This window comes from Orcinus orca, chromosome 9, assembly GCF_937001465.1.
Source record: "Orcinus orca chromosome 9, mOrcOrc1.1, whole genome shotgun sequence".
In the NCBI taxonomy this organism is placed as follows: domain Eukaryota; kingdom Metazoa; phylum Chordata; class Mammalia; order Artiodactyla; family Delphinidae; genus Orcinus; species Orcinus orca.
Genome location: NC_064567.1, coordinates 56,659,495 through 56,682,706, shown reverse-complemented (window position 1 = coordinate 56,682,706; position 23,212 = coordinate 56,659,495). Strand labels below are relative to the sequence as shown.

General features: G+C 39.1%; 1 long non-coding RNA gene across 1 annotated transcript; it reads right to left on the bottom strand.

Moving 5' to 3' along the window:
* Positions 1-1,138: 1,138 nt before the first annotated feature.
* On the bottom strand, positions 1,139-20,324 carry LOC117199834 (uncharacterized). The gene is made up of 3 exons (XR_007479391.1): positions 8,543-20,324; positions 5,608-6,870; positions 1,139-3,642 (listed from the first exon to the last, which is right to left on the bottom strand). It is a non-coding gene; the product is annotated as an uncharacterized LOC117199834 (long non-coding RNA).
* Positions 20,325-23,212: the final 2,888 nt, after the last annotated feature.

Below are 23,212 nucleotides of genomic sequence, written 5' to 3'. Positions count from 1 at the left end.
TCCCTTTACTGGACCAGGGGGTTGAGGAAGGCTTGGAGGATTCATTCTCTTACTGGTTGACATTCTCTCAGCTTATGGACATTCTCCCATCATCTACTCCCTCTGGTAGGGTCACTTCTTCACCCCAGGCTGGTTCCCTTCCATATAGGTCCATATTGGTTTCTGGAGAACACACACCACTAAAAGTGAAAGCACAGGGCTTCCCTGGTGGCACAGCGGTTGAGAGTCCGCCTGCCGATGCAGGGGACATGGGTTCGTGCCCTGGTCTGGGAAGATCCCACATGCCGCGGAGCGGCTGGGCCCGTGAGCCATGGCCGCTGGGCCTGCGCATCTGGAGCCTGTGCTCCGCAATGGGAGAGGCCACAACAGTGAGAGGCCCACGTACAGCAAAAAAAAAAGTGAAAGCACAGAAACCTCTTTGCCGCCATCAGGCAGGGCAGCTTCAAGCAGTCACGCAATGATAGGTTTTTTGGTGAAGGTCAGACTTCAGTCTTCTTTCCTTAAGCTTCTTTAAGCATACCAAGTTTTCTTCTCTGAGTGATTCTCCTTTCAGCATTTCTAATTTGGTTTTCATGGGGAGGAAACAACCATCTTCTTTCTGCCATTGGTGGGGGCAGGCAGGGGGAAGCTGGCGGTCTTGAATATTTACAACTCTCCAAATAAATCCTTTCTCCCAAGGTCTCTCTACCACAACTCTTTTATACTCTCAAAGTAAGTGATAGAAACTATCTTGTTGGAAAACTAATTTATAATCTCTTGGGACCTCCAGTGTGAGCTAACCTTGTGCTTTCGGATATTCTGTAGGGTTACTGGACACCTATCATATTGTTCTTGTCTCAAAACTGAGACATAAAGAGTGCTATTTTGACATTCAATTTATAATACTAACTAACATATATGTACATGAATTTCACAAACTTATTTGGAGGCAGGCTGGTATAAAGAAAAGAACACACCTTCTAGTATTGGAGAGAATCTGGTTCAAATTTGACCTCTGCCACTTAGCAACTCTGTGTCATATTCCTCTTCTATTAAATGTAGATATCTAACTTCACAGCATTTCTAGAATTAAACCAGATGATAAGTAAATATAATAACATTACTGACTCACTGTAGGGAGTCAACAAATCCACTTCCTTAATCCCTCCCAAGTTTCTGTGAGGTAGACGTTGGGACCACCAATCCCCAATGACATCAAGTCAGGAACTGAATGACAGAGGCCATTCTCAAACACAGGCCTTCTCACTTCAAGTATCACTCTTTTTTACCACATCAGTTTGCCTTTATGTAAGAAAGCTTGAGACTGTGATAGATGCTACAGAGAAACACCCTTCTCCACTGGCTATTTGTGGTCTGTAAAACGTACTAGAGATGATGGAAGACGAATTCCTAAAGCCGCTCGGGTATTTCCTTGGTGGTTTAGATATGCATCATGCATCCTGACCGAGCCAATTTGTGTTCAGAATTTTGATTAGCTAGCAAATTCACAATAATTTGAAAATCAGTCAAGAGTCACTTCACAGCTCTGGGGACGACTGTTGACTATATTTATAGACTGGTGTGCATAGAGCACGATTACTTGTCAAGTTTCAAATGCCATCATTAAAGTGTATAAATTTTTGCACTTGGGATGTTCAAAGTCTTCACATTTGTAGGTGTCTTCATTCAATAAAGTAGATAAGAAATTGGTCTCGTAGGCTTATTTATTTATACCATGCAAGTAGTCATAGGTTTGCATTTTTAAGAAACAGATGGAGACGGTGGCAGACATCGTGAGTGCCCCTTGATTCTCCCCTGTAAGAAAGGACTGGCTGCCCAGATGTGCAGTTAGCTGGCAGCTGTTAATTCCAGGTCCCCCTCATCTTTTGGGCTGAGCACACACTCTTTTCTGGGTGGCCCCAGCCACTGACTAGGTGGTATTAAACTTCTTTACAGTGAAATCTAGAAACTAAAACATGCAAGAGAAGAACTCAGAGCTCACAATCTTACAGATCTTTACCATTTTCCCAATCTTTATGGTTGCCTCACCCACACTTACTTCACTATTATTGTTCTAAAGCATTTAATTTAGTTTTCTTAAAAACAACAACTCTCCCTTTTCACACTCTTATTTAGCTTTATGTGATAGTTAAATTATGTAATTACAAAAGCAAGAGCAACTGGTATCAAATGGTTTTGGAGCAAACACTTGTTAAGCAGGTGTACTTGTCACAGTGCTGTTTAAACTTTACTGTGTTTACGAATCACCTGGGGATCACTGAAATACAGACTCCTATTCAGTAGGTCTGGGGTTGAGACCTAAAAATCTGCATTTCTACCAAGGTGATACCAGGTGATCACCCAGGTGATGCCAATGCTGTTGGTCCTCGACCACACCTTCTTGAGTAGCTTCTAGCCCTGAGCATTCAGCATTCCATGGGCATCTGCCAGAATGCTTTACGGAGGGAAAGAGGAACATGGCTTCATCTGGAGAATTTTCTTCAGTAATGATAAATGAGGTTTTACTTTGGTCATACACTATGCTAAGTACTTTACATACACTATTTCTTCTAATCCCCTTAAACACCGTATCAGGGAAGATATTATTCCCACTTTACGGATCACAAAAGTAAGGCTCAGTCAGCTAACTTGCCGAGTGTCACACAACTAGTAGGTGGCAAAAGGCATTCCGACTAGGAGAAGGCAGCTATTCTTATTTCCAGTTAAGATTTTAAAAATCAACTAAATAGAAGGAAATGTACTAGTCTGAAGAGAAGACCAGTCCACCTCTCACCTTCTCTAGATCACAGTTCAAGGAATTTTCCCAAAAGGAACACAGAGCAAAAGAGAGAATGCACGAAGTGTTCAAATTCTGAGACTTCTGAACAGATGCTGGGGGAAGTAAACCCATGCCATACTTCATTTGCTGAAAGCAAAATTCTTATCCTTATTAATAGAAACACTTTTCGTGCTTGATATTCTGTCTTATTTATTCATTTATAATGTTTGTGGATTTCTGAGTGCTCATAAATCAACACATTATGTTAGCCCTAAAATGGATGCGATGTCAAAAATTACAGATGTAAGTTAACAGCCAAACCCAAATTGAGTTGTACTGAATCCTAAACATTTACAAAGTTGCTGATAATCCAGCCCTTTAAATATCTCCAAAAGATACCCCTCTCTACTCTTAAGGACCTAAAAAGGAGAGTCACGTTTATATTTTATCTTAGTCTTTGAATCACTGTTTTACCACCTACAGGAGAATAAAAGCAACACAATAAACTAGGACGATGAGCTAAGAACACAGAATCCAGATGTTCTTAAATTGTTCTTCCTGAACAATAGTACAACTAAAAGCAATTTTCCATTCCACAAAAATTTTCTACTTTAGTTACATTAATTACTAGTTGACAGAATTTCACAGAATAAATTTAACTTCATAATGCACTCTCACAGGAAAACATTTTGCAGATGGTAATTTCAGTCTGTTAGGTATTTATGGCAAGTCTTACTAAGCTTGGCGAATATTTGAGTGCTTACTAGGGGTTAAAGGGTGGTATTGCACCTCTTATCTGTTAGAGAGATGGAGGGTCCTGCATGCTCCCTTCTGCAATAGCCAACCAAATCTCTTCCTCACTTTCTTCAAAAACATGAAACCACCTGGGGGAAACAGAGAGGAAAAATAAAATTTTGTATCTATTATTCTTAAAATTACAATTGACAAGTAACATTTTCACTTTCTTGAAAAACAAGGGTATCTTTCAACAAAAAACAATGACAGGTAAACCTGAGGTGAGGTGTAGCCTGCTTTAATGATCATGAATTTGGAGTCTGAATCCTATCTCTGTCACATGCCATGTCTTGATTTCCACATCTGAAATGAAGCTCTTTCTGGCTTTATAATTCTAAGACCATATGAAGAATTTTCTTAGCAATGATGAAACTTCAAAAACTATAAATACAATGACTGCATTACTCTTAACCTTCCAGAGATTATGAATCAAAGAAAACAATCTACAATTATCCAAAAGAGTTACTAAAACACTCTTCCATGTTCTAGTACATATCTGTGAGACTAGATTTTCTTTACATACCTCAATCAAAAGCAATATATTTCAACAGACTGAAGGCAGAGGCAGATATAAGAATCCAGTTGCCTTCATTAAGCCAGTCACTAAAGAGATATGCAAACATGTAAAATAATGCCATCCTTCTCACTAAATGTTTTGTTTGGAAAATCACTCAAATTTGTACCTCAGCAAACCACACATTTTTGATCCTTTGGGTTGCTTGTGAGTGGTCCAAATGGCACATTTTAAAATCTAACATGTCAAGAGTCAATTGTATTTCTAAAAATTGTTCATAAGAGATCAGACAATAAATGTGACTGGATCTGCACATCTGCAAGAATGTTCCAAAGTCTGCAATTTTCTGCATACTCTGTAAGAAGAATTTTACCCCCAGGAGGTTCCACTTCCTAGGTGGGTAAGTTTCCAGCTAATCAGTGAACAGATTTCCCCCAAATAAAGTGTCACACCTTCCCCAAACCACTGACTTTTGACTCCTCACACTTTCATCCCGTTTTTATCTTAGAGGGAGAGAGCAAAGAAACTACAGTAAGATAAATTATGTTGCTTAAAAAGACCTCTAGGGCTTCCCTGGTGGTGCAGTGGTTAAGAATCCGCCTGCCAATGCAGGGGACACGGGTTCGAGCCCTGGTCTGGGAAGATCCCACATGCTGCGGAGCAACTAAGCCCGTGCACCACAACTGAGCCTGCGCTCTAAAACCCGCAAGCCACAACTGAGCCCACGTGCCACAACTACTGAAGCCCATGTGCCTAGAGCCCGAGCTCTGCAACAAGAGAAACCACCACAATGAGAAGCCCATGCACCGCAACGAAGAGTAGCCCCTGCTCGCCTCAACTAGAGAAAGCTGTGTGCAGCAATGCAGACCCAGTGCAGCCATAAATAAATTTATTTTAAAAAAAGACCTCTAATTTAACATTCCTTAGAGAGTTCCTTAAAGACTTCAATCAGTCAGAAATCCCTCTAAGATAATGATCAAAATACTAAGCTTTTTGTCCATATAGTCAACTTTTAGTTGTGACATGACATTGTAACTAAAGTCATAGATACCAGACAGATATAATTTCTCCCTCTAGGTAAGGGTAAGAATGCAATATATCTTGAGCATTTCCTAACAGATCCAGTAATCAATAAGGAAAAGAAATTGCATCAAGCCCAGAGTCTGTTATTAGTTGGTATATACTTCTGGTGAATGAAGTTATTTTCTGAAATCTCCTCAATTCCAAGGAGTATAAAAGGAGGATAACTGGGTTTTTATTGTCTGCTGTGTCCCATACTTATCTGGACCAATTTATAGAGAATTAAGAGTACTAGTGTCTTTCTCCACTTTGATCACTTTATTTTTTTAACATCTTTATTGGAGTATAATTGCTTTACAACGGTGTGTTAGTTTCTGCTGTATAACAAAGTGAATCAGCTATACATCAACATATATCCCCATATCTCCTCCCTCTTGCGTCTCCCTCTCACCCTCCCTATCCCACCCCTCTAGGTGGACACAAAGCACCGACTTTGATCACTTTAAATCAGAGCAAGTACCTGAATGAAGTAGAAATAAACTTTCCCAGCTCCCCTGTTGACTACATGTGCTGCAAGCAATCACAACTGTAGAGCTCTTTGTCACACAGAAGTTTCAGGTTTACCATATCTCTTCACTTTCTGGAGTTACTGGAAAGAGGTGTTTGGCGTGAGGAGAGAAGGGGATGACATTAAAGACTGTAGGTCTGTCTGGAAACAATTTTAGATGTGTGAATTTTGCAGAGTTTTATGGCTCTACTGTCTTTACAATAGAGTTGGCTTTTGCTATGCATCAGCAGTGGTTCTGGATGGCCCTAAAGGAAATGCAGTCTTTTCAGGGGGTGAATGATGAAGTGCTATTGCTGGGGCAACACATCGGGGTCTAATTATAGGGGATGATTTATTTCCTGGAACCCAGTGGAGGACTGAAAGGGAAATGTGACGGCCTCTGGTCTAGTACCAGCCAGTTTTTTAGCCTCTAAAAGGAAGTTACTCTCAAGCAGAAAATCAAAGGACTGTTTTCACAAATGACTTAGTAAGACTCAGAGCACAAGTAAAAAGGGTCCAGATCCAAAGTGAAGTTCAAAATAGGAAAAAGACAACCAACTCCACACAGACTACAATGTGGCCCCTGGGTAGACTGAGGACTGAAGGGGACACAGGATTGTTTCATACCGTAGGGTTTTGTCATTTTAGCAATTGAAGGTGGTGACAGTTGGGCTGTTTCAGAAGACAACTGCCAGGAGGATCCCCCATGAGGACACGACCCAACTTAGGGCTGTCCCTAAGGCCAGGCTGATGGCCAGAAGACAAAGCGCCTGGCTCAGGGATGAGACAGCGCCCGGCAGAGGGTGTGGGTCACTCCTTGGGGACAACTGTGCCGGGCGCTGGTGCTTTACGGTTACACGCTAGAAGGCTACCAAATAGTGAGTCTTGGAAATTAACGTCAATTGTCTTCATATAACCACAAACTGATAGAAAGTAGACGCTTTCTGATTACACATACTTACCACATATTTGAGTTCACATTAAATGCATCTGAATTGAAGTTACCAAACGTTTGATTTGCAAAACATTTTCAATGTGAGACCACTGTTCTTGAGGTGCCTAGTTAAAATGTCTTTAATTCAGTCTTCTTATCTTTGTGATTTTCTAACATCACCAAACTAAGTCTCTAGGCAGAAACCATTCTCCTTTGCAACGACTGAAACCAAACATCTTAAGTTTTTCTGTGCAAACCCTTACCCTGGCTTCTTTACTGTCACATTTCAGGCCAGGATGCTTCTGAAATTAAAAATAAAAATGTTTCCTACATTACAAGAAACCATATCTGAATAGAAACTTACATAAAGTTAAGCACAAATAGTCTCTATTTCTATACTCTTTAAAAGAAATCAGCAAATGTAGGAAGAAAGATCTCTGAAGAAACATTTCAGGTCTCCTGCAGCACTTTGTGTTTAGATGAATTGCCCACTTGCTCCCATCAGTGCTAGCTGTTCTACTGGGTTGAGCTGTATGCATTTTGATGGCAAGATCTAAAAATGAATCACTGTTGCATGAATGTGGCATGCGACCAGCAGCTGGGCTATTACAATGGAAACTCTTTGGGCTTGTGGGACGTGATCACCTTTAAAATTTTACCTTTAAGATCATGTCTTACTTATTTCTCAGCAAAAAATTATCCTCAGATTTCCCACTGCTTTCAAAGGAGAGACTGACAGGTAAAATTTTAGCAGTTTTAATAATTCATGAAAGCAAATAAGGTTACTGGGTAGGTTCTATTTGGATTTCAGCTGTCCAGAGGAAATGGTTAAACGTTTTGGCAAAGGTACGAAACTCAGCTAAATTTGACAGGCCATCAATGGAAGCCAAGTCTTTCTCCACAGAACTGACATGCAGGCTGGAAAAAGAGAACAGGAAATTGTTCTTGACGGTGGACTGAGGGCAGACCTCTGCTAGGATTTGGCAAAGAAAGCATTCTGACAAATTCCTGTGTCCTTGAAGTGCTCGTGTTTTCTTCTTCTTGGGACATAACCCTACCACCGTCCAGAATGACTGCTGCATTTTCTTTATTTCTGCCTTGCTGGGCTCAGTGTTCCACTGACCTCACTCGCCCTGTCGGATGTGCAGAACTTCCTCCAGAGTTCAGAGAAGCAGGTGTCAGAGCAGCGGGAATGTGGCTCTGGGAGAATGTGAGGGCAATGCAGAGATAAAGCAAGAAACTCAAGCCTGAGAACAGGTAATTTAAGTGCCACCCCATATCAAAACTAGTCCAGGTCAAAGAACACATCCCTGTGGTCTCTTAGGAAATTCGTCAAACCTCAGAGACATAAGGACATCTCTGTCCCAGAGAGGATGACAGCTAAGTCACCCCTGTCGGAGAAAAACCAAATCCCTTATTTTTTTTAACATCTTTATTGGAGTATAATTGCTTTACAACGGTGTGTTAGCTTCTGCTTTATAGCAAAGTGAATCAGCTATACATAAACATATATCCCCATATCTCTTCCCTCTTGCGTCTCCCTCTCACCTCTCAGAAAGCAGGTGCACATCCATCCCAAGGACCAACCCCACCCCCTGCCATTCCAGCACCCAGGAAACACACTACTCCCTGTCAGCTGGGATGGTACCCCTGAGTATTTCCTCAGGTTTTCTAGCCAAACCACTCTTAAGGTCACCAAATCTCATTCTCACTTAACCATTGCTGACACTTCCCGGGCCTGCCAAACACTGGAAAATTTCAAGTTTGAGAATGCTCCTCTCCAGGAGCAAGCAGACCATGGGCTGCTCACATGTACAATCAGCACTTTCCAAAAATCTATCAGCTGCTTCCCTTTGTTTGGACTGGTAATGGGCTACACTTCTTTTTCTTTCTCAAAAAATTAGAGAATAAAACACATTTTCATAAAATGACAGAGACTGCTTATAACTTTCAATTTTTTAATGGAACTATTACCTCAACTCTAAGATTCTATTACCAGTTGCCATTGGAATTGTATCTTCTTTTTGTAATTATACATGTCTCTCATGTTAGAGACATCAGTTGGAGATGCTATATTTTTTAAGAAATATTTCCACAGCACCATTTCCACACACTCAACAAAGTTAACAGTCACATTCCATTACCTGTAGCCAGAGGGAGAAAATAATGATGAGGATTACAAATTAGTTCATCCGTCTTCATTTTTCAAGATTCGGTGTTAACAAATTTTCATCCCAAACTGGTTGTGTGCCTTGATGCAGTCACCAAAAAATCCCTTCTGGACTAGCCTCGCTTTAACATGTCATGAAGGGAATGACAGGCTCTATGCTCTACTTGCTCTTTATTTCAGAATTTTCATAATGGTCTTCTCTGAACGTGTGCCTGTCCCAGCACTCAGATATCCTTTCCTTAAATCCCACCTTCCTGCTCTCAGAGAAGATGAAAAAGTTCAAAATAACTGAAGATGAAGAAAAGAACTCAGTTCACAATGCATTGTTAAATCCCTAGTCATTGATGTGGATGATAGCTCGAGACTACTTCCATCCAACATTCTATTAAGATGCATACATTTACACTCCAATAAGAACCTAGAGCAATATCTAAATAATTTTATCATAGTTTAAACCGACTTTGTATTAAATCTAAGGGGGGTTATTATTTTGAAGGTCTGCCAATGCAGGAACTGAAGAAATATACACAAAGAAATTAAACTTCGAGTTATTTCACCAGAACTAAGGAAAAAAGTTTAGGTAAACTACACTATCATTCCAAAGAAAATGTTAAGATTTAAAGGATGAATGATTTATCTGCCTTTAGTTGTTGCTAATCTATGGAAAGAAAACTTACATTGCCATACTTTCTAGCCCCATTTCTGTTCTCACAAGGTTCTAACTTCCACCACTTGATCTGCTGCCCTTTATCCCCAGTGGGCAATCAAGTACTACCAAGATCTACTTCCATTCCTTTGGCAGATGTCCATTTGGCTACTTCTCTGGCTCTTATTCCAATTAAAATGTGTCCAGATTGGCTTTGCAGTGGTTCACAGCTGGCCACTTAATATTTACAGGCTATGACTTCTCATTTTGGAAAAACTTCTCCCCTCTAGCAAATGTACAGGTGTGAGTAGAGCGGGGCCGCTCCATGATCCACAAGCTTTATCATGACCAGTTTGCTTTTTACCTGTGGCCTGAATGTGTTTCCCAATGTAGGACTCTGGTGCTAATTCCTAATAACTGAGAAACTTATTCACCCCTCTAGTTCAGTGATCCAATTGTCTCCATTTCAGCCTAGAGTTCAGGCCACAACTTCCTCTCAACAAGGACTGTCTGTCTGCTCTCAGCTAGCAGGGCTAGAATACATCAAACAGCAGCCTGTGAGCCGGTTGAGGGCTGTCTGTCTCCTCTTTGCATGGGGGAAGCGGCTACATCATAGGCAGTGGGGGAGAATCTGTGACACGCTCTCCCTTTCTCCCCTCATTCCTACTACACACAGCCGGAGAGAAGGTGTGGGCAGAAGAGAGCACCAGGAGTGTACTTCAAAAGCACGTCTACATCACACTCAAACAGGTCCGCTTACCTTAACTTCTGTGCTTCTTCTGCTCTATTATAACCATTTCAATCAGACACTTTTGCTGTGATAAGAAATATACCATCAAGCAGAAACATGGCTGTTTGGTTTTTTTTTTTTTTTTTTAAATTCACCATCACGTTTTTATACAGGAGAGGACTGAGGTGCAAATGGAACTGTCCCTAAGTTTGGAAAAGTGGTCATCAACGAAGTCAGATTAAGTAAATAAATAATTGGGCTGAGTTAACACCAAGTCCTTGGTTCTCTGTGTTCCCCAAGGAATGCCTCAGACCCTATGTCCATGCGAAGTGCATGCTTTTTGAAGTTTAGCTTTTCCCCTTTTCTTCAGCTCTCAGCTAGACCCTCCCAATAAGCCACGCCCCGGTCAGGAAGCAGAGCATGCAGCAGCATTCAGAGCATATTGAAGGGAAAGAAGGAAGGCACTGGATGCATGGAGAGGCTGAAGAAGCTAAAAGGAGGGTACGTTTCTAGTCCTATTACAGTCTTCCTTCTCTATCAAATGAACCTTCCCTGTCTCCTAGCTCAGAAGGATACAGATTACATGGAAAGTGTCAAAGGTTGCTTCTGATTTGGACCTAAGGGTTGAGACCTATTTTGCCATTTCTAGCATAAACCAAGCAGAAATCTGAAAATGACTTTCTTGGGGAAATAGTGGGCCACTGTAGTTGAACTAGAGGGTCAATACAAGAGACTCAAATACAATGCAAAGACTTTCATAGCATTTAAGAGGGGCAGTGGCATACTGGATGGAAGGTGGCAAGTATTTGAAACCTATACTCAAGTTGAATTGAGTATAGTACTTATTCAAGCAAGAAATACCAAGAACCTGCAATCAGCCAATGCTTGTGTTAAACAACAACAAAAAGGCACATATGAAAGGAACTCTTTAGACAGAACCAACTAGAACTGGTATTTCACAGAATGTAGAAGATGAAGGAAAATGAGGAGGTGAAATGGTCTCAAGATTTCCAGCCAGTGACTAGAAGGATGTTTATGGCATTATCTAAGAGAGAATTCTGGGAAAGGAAGAGGTTTGGAGAAAGGATGTAGGTGAAGAAAATCTTGGGTTGGGTTAATAAAGAGTTTCAAACATAAATGACAGCATGAATAACATGATCCAAGTTGGTCAAGAATTGTAAAGACTGACATTTTAATCTTTTTCTTGCTGTAATTTATATAGTCTTACCAAAATTCAGTTCTTATTGGTAGATTGTTGACTAAAGATATATTAAACCTGCTCTCCCCAAGACTCTGTTCCCCCCTGAAGGAGATAACAACCAACCAATTACGACTATGAATCAAGATGTCTAGAATCAAGGCAGACTATATATTCACACTTCTCTGATAGCCTCTAATTATAAGTAAATAAGTGAGCATATGAAATTTCCTATGTTATTAAGTGAACTCATAATGATAAACCATTAGAATAAGCATGGTCACCATTTTCACAACAACCAAAAAAATTTCACCTTTTTTTTTTTCTGAAGACTAGGGTAGACACAGTTGGGGAAGGAGGAATATTACTTACATTATGTTCATGTTTAGAATTCCTTTACAAACTTACCATATTATATCACTTATATGTGGAATCTAAAATATGATACAAATGAAATTATTTACAAAACAGAAACAGATTCAGAGACATAGAAAACAAATTTATGGTTACCAAAGGGGAAAGGGGATGGGGGAAGGATAAATTACAAGTTTGGGATTAGCAGATACAAACTACTATATATAAAGTAAACAATAAGGTCCTACTGTATAGAACAGGGAACTATATTCAATATCCTGTAATAAACCATAATGGAAAATAATATGAAATTATATATATATATGTGTGTGTGTGTATATATATATATATATATCTGAATCACTTTGTTGTACACCAGAAACTAACACAACGTTGTAAATCAACTACAGTTCAATTAAAAAAAAAAAAAAAGAAAAAGGAATGGGATTCTAAACAGAGGAATTTGGCAGGAAAGAAGAAGAAGAGCCAAGATCCTGTAAACTCTATAAAGAGCTGGGCCCAATGGAGTACCACCACAGGGGGTCACCAGACACTAGTTTCTTGGCAAGTTTGTGGCTGCATGTAGAAGAAGAGAGTAGCCCTCAAGAGAAAAGGAAAAGAGGCCTAACTCATGATTTAAGCTTACGTTAACTCGTCTTCCACTTCCCAGGGAGGTAGAGGAAAACAATGTTGATATTTAGATCTCCCCAAACTGGAAAGAAACCAACCCGTGGAGAAGAGCCAAGAGATAAGTGTGGGCTTCAATTTCTGTTTCCAAATGAGAAGGCGCTCAAAAAGCCACTGAACTGTCAAGAAGAATTTTGAAGTTAGAATGTTTAATCATGTTAACACACACTAATCAAATGTACTAAGTTGTCTCCAAACTGGCTGAGAAGACAGGACACTGACACTTACTTAGCCCACATATGTTGGAAATCAAGCAGCAGGTAGTCTTGCCTATAACAAAGACACTGTGGAGGATGTGGGGTTTTTTTTGTTTGTTCGTTTGTTTTGTTTTGTTTGTTTTAAAAGCATGCTATGAGCTTCCACTTCCAGGAAAATGGAATACATGTGAATTTCTCACAGTGGCTCTAATGCCATTGTAAGCAAACCAAAACCCGAGCCTGCAAATGCCTCAAAGTTACAAAATTAAAACACTAAGGACAGCCAATCACAAACAGCCAACTAGAATCAAGCTATAGCCAATCAAGTAATTTTTTCCTTTGGTCGCCGCTTTTTCTATTTAAGTCTTCCCCCAGGCTCCTTTCCTAACCACTTCTGGTTTGGGCTGCTGCCCAGTTAGAATTGATTTTTGCTCAAGTCAACTCTTAAAGTTTTTAATATGCCTCACTTTATTTTTGAAAATCCTTAACATGTGCTTGTGAGTTTATTTACCTAGTTTTAATTGCTGTCTTGTCCTTTCCACAATCCCAGTGAGTCCCCCTTCTGAGACTGCTAATGAAGCCGGCTGCATGTACTACACTCTGTTTCCTCCACTGTGCTGCTTCCTCCCATGACCCTGATTATTCCCCCAGTGTTGGCTCAGCTTGTGTACTATTTCCAAGCAGGCTGTGTTTCACCGAATCTTCCCCCGTGGATTAGATTTTCAAGGCCTTTGGTCATGTCTGCTACTTATCTCTGGAACTCCTTCCACTTTGTCTACATTTCATAGGTAATGAGATGGTCAGGACTGAATACATTACTCACCAAAGTAGGACAGAAGGAACATTCTGCCTCCCAAAATTATGATGAAATTCCTTGAGCTATGCTTTTTAATAATTTTTTTAAAATATCCATCTCCCATTTAAGATTTGAATATAATTTTCTGTCTACTGATAACTTCGGTTGCATTTCTGTTCCCTGGATTTATCCTACTAGTTCAAAAGATACTTGTGAAAATATTTCTCTGGATGGATTAGCTTTAGTTTTTAGAGAGTATCATATTAATTGGATCATTTCTATATTCTTAATTTTCCAATTTTCAATTTTAAAAAAGTGATTTTCAATCTGAATATAACCAAAATTTTGCATAAGGGGAAATTAAAAAGTACTTTTAAAAACGTAACATCTTTTAGGAATACCCTATTCGAAATCATCATGTTTAGAGAGTGCCAAACTAAATCTGTTTACACAACAAATTCCTACAGATTGTTTAGAACTAGGATTAAAAGGTATTATAATTAAGCTTTGGCTTTGACACAGCATCAAAATTAACAAAGTGCTTTGCAGTTTACATAGTCTTCAATTTCTTTGTGAGTGGAAAGATATTCTCCAGTGTATCAGATCTAAGAGGGATTATTCTATTCCCAACAATTTGAATTATGAAAGTTCATATAACTTTAGAATCTTTAGACAATGTGAAGTAATCAATAAAATAATTTTCAAAGAATATTATTAATTCAAAAGGCATATGCTCTTAGTGATTCTTTAAAAATAAGAAAGCCCTCTATATGTAGTAGTAAACATGAATAAAAACCCAATGGTTTTATCAAAAAAACAAAACCCCAAATAAAGAAACACCTCTTATCCATCCAGGCAGCAGAGGAGGCAGGGTAAAGTCAATCCACCCAAGATCAAATGTTTTACCAAAAGTAAGAAAACATGTAGTCATTAAGAAAGGTCTTATAACCACAAAAAGAACTATCAAAAGCAAGAAATAGTGATGCGACAAGGAAAAACTGTAACTGCTGAGGCTTAAAACATTTGTAAATTGTGTCTTTTGGATACTGAACATGATATTTATCAACAGTGAATGAGGACAAAGAAATTATCCATAAAGGAAAGACTGTATAAGGCAAATGTTTGTCTAAATACACCAGGCAGGAAATGTTTTTCCTCTTTTTTTTTTAAACATATAAAGCACAGGTCAGTCCCTGCCAAAGAGCAGCATAGATTCACTTAACTGAAGCACTGACTTACTTTTTACCTGAAAGATTTCAGAATATCCTATGTTCATTACAAGTGGTAGATCGAGTATAACAAAGGTGGATTAATACCAACCATCCTCCTAGGAAAGACTTGAGTAGAAAGTAACATAACTCTTATGACTTTGACACAAAAATATACACAGCAATTATTCTTCCCATGGATAACGTAAATACTGCCATCTGATTTTAAGTGGCTTATTGTTGGCACTCTTTCTAAGGAAGTTTGAAAGTATTTCTGAGTAAGTACTGATCCGATAAAATACTGATTGATGGAAAACATCAATAAATAATACTCCAATGTTGATAGACTACAATCTATTTACATCTGGTTTTCTACCTTTTGGTGACTTGTCTTGACTGGAGACCTAATCAGCATAAGAAAATTCCTAAATTTGTGTAGGGAGGAAAGATGCTCTGGGGCTTCCCTCCCAATTCTCAATACTCAATGTAAGGCCAACTTCAGACATTGTTACCAAACAAGGATCTTAGCTGCAAGTGACAGAAAGCCAACTCAAACCCGTATAACAAGGAAAAAAGGAATGCAATGGCTCATGTAGCTGAAAAAGCCGAGGTTGAACTGGGTTTAGGCATACTAAGATCCAGAAGTTGAAGGTATCAAGAGGACTCAGTCTCTCTTTCTCCTCTCTGAGTTCTACTTTCTTCTGTATTAGCTTTGTTCATTGGCAGGCCCTCTCCATTTAATAATCCCTGGCATTTCCAGCTTCTCTTTCCCCCTGATTCCAATTAAACCCCAGAAAATAAGTCTCATTGGCTATGCCTGAGTCACATTTCCATGCTTGCAGTCACAAGGGGGTGTAAGAGTCAATGTAACCCATCTACAAGGACCAAGAATGAGAAAGGCGGTTCCCAAAAGGAAAATCAAAGTGCTGTTAGGAAAAAGAGGAGAAAGATGCTGGGCAAGCGAAACCTAAAAGGTGCTATCAAAAGTAGTCAGGACCCGCTGGCTACATGTAGCAACCCCAAACTAACTTATACAGTGAAGATGAGAGATTCAATTCCCAAAAGAAGAGAGAAAGAAGGCAGGGCAAATGGAACAGTAGATGTCCAGATTTGCAACATGCCACACTACAGGCATACCTTAGAAATATTGCAGTTTTGGTTCCAGACCACCACAATAAAGCAAACATCACAATAAAGTGAGTCACACGAAATTTTGGTTTCCCGCTACGTATAAAAGTTACATTTAAATGGATAAATGTAGTGTATAGCACAGGGAACTATATTCAACATCCAGTGATAAACCATAGCGGAAAAGAATACGAAAAACAATGTATATAAATAAACTGAATCACTTTGCTGTACAGCAGAAATTAACACAACATTGTAAATCAACTATACTTCAATAAATTTTTTAAAAGCTATGTTTACACTATACTATAGTCTATTAAGTGTTCAATAGCATTATGTCTAAAAAACCCAACCTACATACCTTAATTTTAAAAAAAATACTTTATTGCTAAAAAGTGCTATCATCTGACAACTCAAGCCTTGCTGCAAATCTTCAATTTGTAAAAAATATGTTATCTGTGAAGCACAATAAAGTGAAGTACAATAAAACGAGGTTTGCCTGTATAAGGTTCTATTTCTATTATGGCCCCTATAAATATACCTTCCATATCTCTGAAAGCAGATATAGAAAATAAATAAATAGATAAGTAAACATCACTCTGATAACTATATTCTAATGAGGGAACTCTTACGGCTTCCCCAGGTCCTGGCTTCTGTGCACTACCTGCAAGTAGGGTTATCTTCCAATACAAACCTGTCTCGTAAAAAAAGTTTCCTTAGAAGGTACAAGCATCAGTTCTATTCTAGTGCCTATAAGTGCACTTGTAATAGCCTGAAAGTAGACTTGGTATCTATGGAACATCCTATTTTCCTTTTTTCTTTGACTGCCAGAAAGGTGACATAAATTCTGTATTATTTCAGTAATAAGTGAGTAAGTGAAACTGTACAGCTCTTTTCCCTCCACACATGACATCTGATTTTTTTATATGTACGTATGCTTTATATGTATAGACATATTCAAATTACTTTTGGAAGTACAATGGGGCATATTTTAGAAAAAAATAAATAAGATATTTATAAGTGTCAATCCAGAAAATCTTTCTCTGTACACTACATCTGATTCCTCATGGTCATTCCCATTATAGCACAAGTTAGAAGACCTTTCAGGAGTTGGTCTATATCAAGGAAAATTAGAAATAAGTCCATGGTTCAGTAAAAGCTATTTTACCTCTAGAATATGTACATCAAATTTTGACAGAAAAAACTCTATGACCAGACTCTGCTAAACAAAAGAGCCATTTTTTACCTAATAAGAACCTTAAATTTATAATGCTTTTCACAATTTGCAGTTACCTGGCGAGGTGGCCAGTGTCAGAGCTATTATCATTAGTATCTCTGGTTTTCACATGCAAAATCCAAGTGTAGAGCAGCCCAGTGATTCATCCCAGGCCTCAAACCTTGGTTTTGAACCCATGGGCTGTCCAGCCCCAGAGCTCCTTCTATTACAACATTCAGGTTTCCTCTAACAGGCTTCCAGGGGCTACTGCAGGTCTCTGGGAAGACTATAATCTTTGTCTCCGATTTATCAGCACCTTCACGAAGAGATTCTGGTAAATCATGACTTCTCAAGGCTAAATATCCTCTGCCAAGTAAACAACAGCACCCACTGCAACAGTAAAATCTTCAAAATGTCGGCTCTAAGACCACGGAATAGGGATCTCTCAACTAAGCTCTCTTTACTATTCATTTAAATACAGACGATAAACAAGCAGCTGGAGAATCACATTTCAACATGGAAAGTCACCTAGAAAAGTGTCTTTGAAAGACTGTTCTCTCAAGATGCTCCTTGAACAAGAGTTCTCTGGTATTAGTTTCCTAGGGTTGCCATAACAAATTACCACAAATTGGGTGACTGCTATGGTCTGAATATTTGTGTTCCCCCAAAATTCACATGTGGAATCCTAACGCCCAATATGCCAGTACTAGAAGGTAGGGTCTTTGGGAGGTGCTTAGGTCATGAAGGCAGAGCCCTCATGAACGGGATTAGTGCACTTATAAAAAAGACCCCACAGAGCTCCCTCGTCCCCTTCTGCCACATAAGGACACAGTGAGAAGTCTGCAACCCAGAAGAGGGCACTTAACCAACCATGCTGGCACCCTGGTCTCTGACTTCCATTTTCCAAAACTGTGAGAAATAAATTTTTGTTGTTTACGAGCTATCCTGTGATATTTTGTTCTAGCAAACCAAATGGACTAAAACAGTGACTTAACACAATAGAAATGTATTCTCTCAGGGTTCTGGAGGCCAGAAGTCTGAAATCAAGGTGCTGGCAAGATTGGTTCTTTCTGAGGCCTTTGAGTAGGAATCTGTTCCATTCTTCTCCCCTGGCTTCTGGTGACAATCAGCAATCCTTGGCATCCCTTGACATGTAGATGTATCACTCTAATCTCTGCCCCCCTCACATGGCCTTCCTCTCTCTGTATGTGTCTCTCTGTTCTTCTTATAAGGACACCAGTTATACTGGATTAAAGGCCCACCCTATACAAGTATGACTTCTTAGCTAATTACAGTGACCCCATTTCCAAATAAGTTCACATTCTGAGGTGCTGGTGGTTAGGACATCAACATAAATATATATATTTTTTACATAATAAAGAATATTATCATTATCTTTATTAATAGGAGGAATTGTATTTTCTTTTTTTTTTTAAACAGATCTGTACTGGAGTATAATTACTTCACAATACTGTGTTAGTTTCTATTGCACAACAAAGCGAATCAGCCACATGCATACACATGTCCCCATATCCCCTCCCTCTTGAGCCTCCCTCCCATCCTCCTTATCCCACCCCTGTAGGTCATCGCAAAGCACCGAGTCGATCTCCCTGTGCTATGCCGCTGCTTCCCACCAGCCAACTACTTTACACTTGGTAGTGTGTATATGTCGATGCTACTCTCACTTCACCCCAGCTTCACCCTCCCACCCCGTGTCCTCAAGTCCATTCTCTACGTCTACCTCTTTATTCCTGCCCTGCAACTAGGTTCATCAGTACCAATTTTTTTTCTTTTAGATTCCATATATATGTGTTAGCACATGGTATTTTTTTTTTCTCTTTCTGACTTACTTCACTCCGTATGACAGACCCTAGGTCCAACCACCTCACTACAAATAACTCAATTTCATTTCTTTTTATGGCTGAGTAATATTCCACTATATATGTGCCACATCTTCTTTATCCATTCATCTGTCGATGGTCATTTAGGTTGGTTCCAAGGACATCAACATATATTTTTGAGGGGACACAATTCAACTCATAACACTGGTCAAATAATGTTGAGAATTAGTCCATACTGTTACCTTCTTTGTAAATCTGTACTAGCATATTAAGAATTTTGAAGTAAAGGAATCTGTTTATGCTTCTTCTAAGTCAGCATTTCCAAGGTACCCACACATCATTTTATTTACTTAACATCTATTAACATCCTGAGACTCAGTGTTCTGAGAAGCACACCATGGGAAACGTTGATCAGGAAACCCTTCAACATCTCCATATGCCAGCGATACCGTCCCACTTCCTAGTTGTTAATGAGGATTTCCATGGCTGCTGTGCTCAGCTAATTGCTCAATGATGACAATAAGGTTAAGGTTGCAGCAAAACTCTTTCATGATGCTGTGTTACCAGTGCCTGTGCTTCTCCCCATTGACTCACTTAGCAATGTGGTGGGGTAGTCCCCAGAGTGAACTGGGTAAGAACTTATGCTTAGTAAGTGTTAAGCCCTCTTCACTGCTGGGGGAAAACTAAAAACTGTTAGAGCATATCCTGTGGCTCCTGGCTAAGAAGCATTAGGAGACTGATTTTCATTAGAAAATTCATTGTGTATGCATGTGTGTATGCTCATCGAGGGCCAGAATTACTCCTTATTCATATTTGTGTATTCTAATTGCCCACTACAGGGTCTAGAATTCATTAATGTATTCAATATTTATTTTTGAATGTCCACTCTAATTCATTCACAATGTATTTATTGAATACTAAGTGCTAGGGGTTCAGCAACGAATAAGCACAGATCCTGTGCTCTCAAGAACCTTGTATTCAAGTGGAGTGAAACAAACAATAGACAAGACTAGCAATAAGTAAAATGTTTTCAATAGTGATAAATGCTACGAAAAAGAACACAAAACAAGGTGATTTAATAGGGAAGTAGGTGGTTTCAGGGGGGATGATACTTTAGATGGGGTTGCCAGGGAAGGCATCACTGAGGAAGTGACATTTGCACTGAGCCGTGAGTGATGCAAAAGAGCCCGCTATGGAAGATTTAGAAGAACAGCATGTGCAGAGGCCCTGAAGGGATGAGAGGTTGATATGTTCGGGTGGTAACAGAAAGAACAGTGTGGCTGAACCAGGCTGAGCAAAGGCAGAGCATCAGCTGAGGCCAGAGAAGTACACAGGGTGTGCTCAATAAATGGCATTAGAAAATCAAGTTAGACCACGCTTTCTGAAAACAGTATCAAGGCAATGGTCTACAAAGGATATTTTTTCAGATGTTAGAATTCACTGATATAAAAAAACTTGTAAGTATATGAAAGTTATTATTACCCTGATATCAAAACTTCAAAATCTCTAAACACTTGGAAACTAAGCAACACACTTCTAAGTATTCTAAAGGTCAAAGAGGAAGCCTCAAGGAAAATCAAAAGATAAGGTGAACCAATAAAAATACATTATAGCAAAACTTGTGGAAAAGAGCTAAATCAGTGCTGAGTAAAATCTGTAATACTAAACACTTACATTAGAAAAGAGGAAAAGTCTCAAAGAAATAAGCTAAATGCACACCAAAAAAGAAGATCAAAGGAACTGAAAGCAAACAGAAAGAAAAAATAAGAGCAGAAATTGCTGAAATTGAAGATAGAAAAATTGAGAAAGTCAATTAAGAGCTGGTTCTTTGCAAAGATCAATAAAATGGACAAACTCTAGCAAGACTTAAAAGTGAAAAATGATAGAAGATACAAATTATCAATATCAGGAATGAAATAGTAGGTATCATCACAGACCCCACAGGCACCAAAGGGATAATAAGAAAATATTACAAAGAATTCTATACAAATGAATTTGACAGCTTACATGAAATGAAGCAAATGCTCAAAAAACACCAACTACTACAATTCACTCTATGAAACAGATCATCTGAATAGCCCTTTATCTATTAAGAAAATTGTACTCATAATTTAAAACCTCCCACCCAAAAAGAAATCCCCAGACCCAGACTGTTTCACTGAAGAATGAACACCAATTCAAAACAATCTTCTCCAGAAAATAGAAGAGGAGGAAACACTTCCCAATTCATTTTAAAAGTTACTATCACCCCGATATCAAAACTTCACAAAGACAGTTCAAAAAAGAAAACTACAGACGAATATTCCTCATGAATATAGATATAAATATCCTTAAAATATATTAACAAATAGAATTCAGTGATATATAAAAAGAATTATACACCATGACCAAGCAGGATTTATGCCAGGTATGCAAGATTGGTTTGATATTTCAAAAAGCAATCGATGTAATCCACACATCAACAGGCTGAAGAAGAAATTATATGTGGATTATATTTCCCTCACTGGCCAGAGGTACAACTACATTACAAACCCAGACAGGCTCTCGGAACACTTCAACACAAAGGTGCTTTAGGGCTGGGTGCCTTTGTAAAACAGGGTGCCTAATTTGTTGAATTCCTAAGACATCATAAATGGTCAAGTTACTGAGGCATGTGCTATCTATTTACTCTATTCTAGGTTAAAATTACCAACTCATACAATGACTAAGTCTATTTTCCAATTTACAGACACAGAACCAGGGCAAATGGAAAACAGAAAAAACAACACTCAGTTAAGAGTTAATAAAAATACTACTATCTCATTAGCTGATAAGACTTGCTTTCAAAACGAATCCTAAAGCACCATTTTAATCAAATTGCCCATTGACAGTTGTAGAGCAAATATGGTGAGGCCTTCTGTCATCTCTTTGAACTGGTGCACTGCAGAGTATCAAGAATCGCTTGCCCGAGGTGGGACCTTCCACACTACCGTGCCAATGGAAAATATGGAGACTGCCAAAACCAAACAGAAAGCCTACATAGGCTTAATGTTAGAAGTGTTTTTATTATGACTCAGAAAAATATAACACACCTTAGAGACATCATAATGGTTTACTCACTTCCTATAAAAATACATTATTTTTAGAGGATTCTAAGAAACTGAAGCAAAGGCAGCTAAACTCATTGTTGTCTACCTGCAGGATTGTGGAACACACAGCATCTCATTAGTCTTCAGTTACATAGCCTGAGGGTGAGAGTTTGGGGTGACCAAGTGGTAATGAACCACACTTGGGGAGTAGGCAACTTGCCCAAGGAAGGTGAAGTATCTAAATCCAAATCTAGGTGCTATTTATACATATATCGTTCACCACATCCCAGTTCATGCATCATCAACTCCTTCCTTCCTTCCTTCCCTCCCTCCCTCTCTCAGGGACTCTTTCCAATATGGATTCCTCTTCCTCCAATGAAACTATGCTATAGAAGTGGACCTCAAACCTGAAGACATCGTCTATAAGGCTTATTCTGCTCAAGGCAGGGCCATCTGTGGAATTCTGGCTTTGCGTCGCTGATGGTTTCATCATTCAGGAAGCAGGGGGAGGCACAGGGCCAGTATGTGTGCACTGCACAACTGTAGGAGGCACTATTCCCACTGCAGTCCATGCGACGCTGCCCCCTGCAGTTGTGTAGTACACAACACACAGCCCTGAAGGCAGCTTTTTAAACTTCATTTTTCAAGTAAGGGAGAACTGATTAATAAAGGGAAGATGATGAGAGTGTTGGATGAACAGAACTAAATTCCTAGGATTCATAATAGCTTGGAAAAATGATCCTTGTACCATAAAAATAATTAATACATATTGTATCGCATTGGGTACTTTACTAAGAATTTTACTTATTTTTACCTTTAATCTTCCCCTATGACATATTATTCTATTATTCCAATTTTACAGATGAGGAAACTGAGGCAAAAGGAGGTTAAGTAACTTGCCCAAGTTCACCAAGCATGTTAGACCCTGGAGCTGAGTAGCTTAACTATTATACCATCTCCCCCAAGAGAAAGCACAATTCAAAAAATGGTCAGGAAAAGATATCACAATCCTGTGTCCAGACTAAGAGGGAATTTAGCTCTAGAAGAACATTAAAAAGAAGAGAGAGGGAGAAAAGAAATTCTGACTAGGGAGTTCAAAGCAATCATTCTGAGAAGGAGAAAGAGTCCTCTGAAGATGATAGTGTATCTGCCCAAGGAATATTCTACTCATTTCACTGTAGAAAGTACAAAAGATGAAGAGAGAGGTAGGTGCATAACCAGAGTCAAATGTAAAGAGTGACAAGTGACCTTTCAGGAGGTTAGAGCACATTGTGACCTGAGATATCAGGAGCCTCAGGACAACTCTCAGTGTGTTTACATATATGTTCCAGGCCCGAAGGAGGAGGAAAACACATCGCTGCTTGAGGTATACGAAGTAATATTAATTAGGTTTAAATTAAAAAGA